This window comes from Etheostoma spectabile, unplaced genomic scaffold, assembly GCF_008692095.1.
Source record: "Etheostoma spectabile isolate EspeVRDwgs_2016 unplaced genomic scaffold, UIUC_Espe_1.0 scaffold172, whole genome shotgun sequence".
Classification (NCBI taxonomy): domain Eukaryota; kingdom Metazoa; phylum Chordata; class Actinopteri; order Perciformes; family Percidae; genus Etheostoma; species Etheostoma spectabile.
Window position 1 is genome coordinate 1,470,318 of NW_022605573.1, and position 1,495 is coordinate 1,471,812.

Below are 1,495 nucleotides of genomic sequence, written 5' to 3' on the forward strand. Positions count from 1 at the left end.
ATAAAAGAGACTTCAGATACAGAGTATCAATTTGAATGCAGGATTTTAACTTGTGGTATTTTCAAGTAAAGGGTCTGAATGCTCCCTGCACGTGTGACAGCAGACACATCATTGTTTACAGTTGTCAACCATTCTTTTACTATTATAAACAGAGACAATTAAATATAGTTGCTAATTAAAGCAACTAGATGTTAACAAAGACACAACTGACCACAGACCATCTAAACCGTTGTGTCGGATTAATTGAGATGTGGTAGCTACTGAACAACATGCTAAAGCCAAAAAATAAGAGATTGTTCCTTTAAAAAGATTCCGGTTTCACCTTTTTCGGATCGGAAAGGTGGACCTTAGGCTGTACATCCATAGGGGTGGACGTTATTTTTTAGCCTTTTTTCACTATAGTGGTTAACTAGGCTATAGGCTAAAATAAAACATTTTCAAAAAAAGGATTACATATGTTGTTGTTTTTCTATCTCTTTTAGTAAAAAAAAACACAAAACAAAAAAAACCGTGTGAATGCGAAGTCTTTCCTCGACATGGGAACGTTTTTTTTTTATCGCAGTACACCCCCCATAAAGATAAGGCAGTGGTATCGTCCTGGAGTCCCCGGAAACACCGGCGACAGCAGCAGTATCAGAGCAGGTGGAACTGATTTTGTTTCAGCTAAAAGTGTAATAAATAAAAGGAAAGGTAAGTGTTTGGGGGGCATTGAAATGACTTAACGTCGCTAGTGTCGATTAGTGAAACGAATAACTCGGTGTACTGCGTTTGAATTGGGTGGATTTGATCGGCGTGTTATTTAAATTAGCTGACGTTAGCAGTGTAACGTTAGCTCTGTGCTGAGCTAGCTAAACATAGCAAAAAAAACAAAACAACAAAAAAAGAAGTCTCCTAGCAACGAGCCCTAGGAGACTTTTAAAACTAAACGTGTGTGTGTGTTTTAAGGTTGTGTGTTTCAAAGTTTCCGTGACGTTTAATCGACAACTAGATGCGTCAACTGGTCCGGTTCTGTACTGTTAGTCATCCCAACCTCGTTAGCTGCGCTAAGCTAGCACCAACGTTCTAAAGCCGTTTTATATAACGGTAATTTTAAAAAAAAACAGCCGTTAGACCCTCACAGCGCGAGCTACGTTCACTCTTATCAACGGGACAACGTGTATGCAAAAGAACGGTAGTAATAATGTCTATATATATTTTTTTCTCCATATTTTATACAAAAAATATGTACCGCAATTTTACATATAACTGTTTTACATATTTTATTTTTTAAAGCTGTAGGCCTAATCTCACGTGTTTTAAAGAAAAGTTGTCAGTTAGGTCCCTGTGTATCTATCACGGAAGGCGGTAACACGATGTATGAGTGCAATATGCATTGCGTTTCTATTCGTGTATTACGTTTTATTTCTAAAGCACTTTGCGATTTTTATCTGTGAAAGGTGCTATACACAAACTTTACGTGTGTGTGTGTGTGTGTGTGTGTGTGTGTGTGTGTGTG

The 1,495-nt window shown here is 37.7% G+C and overlaps 1 protein-coding gene across 1 annotated transcript in view; it reads left to right on the plus strand.

The window, feature by feature from the left end:
* Positions 1-567: 567 nt before the first annotated feature.
* dcun1d5 (DCN1, defective in cullin neddylation 1, domain containing 5 (S. cerevisiae)) overlaps positions 568-1,495 on the plus strand; it is a 40,063-nt gene continuing 39,135 nt past the window's right edge. The window contains exon 1 of the mRNA XM_032510651.1: positions 568-690. The gene's annotated coding sequence lies outside the window, so the exon portion shown is untranslated. The remainder of the gene's footprint in view (positions 691-1,495) is intronic.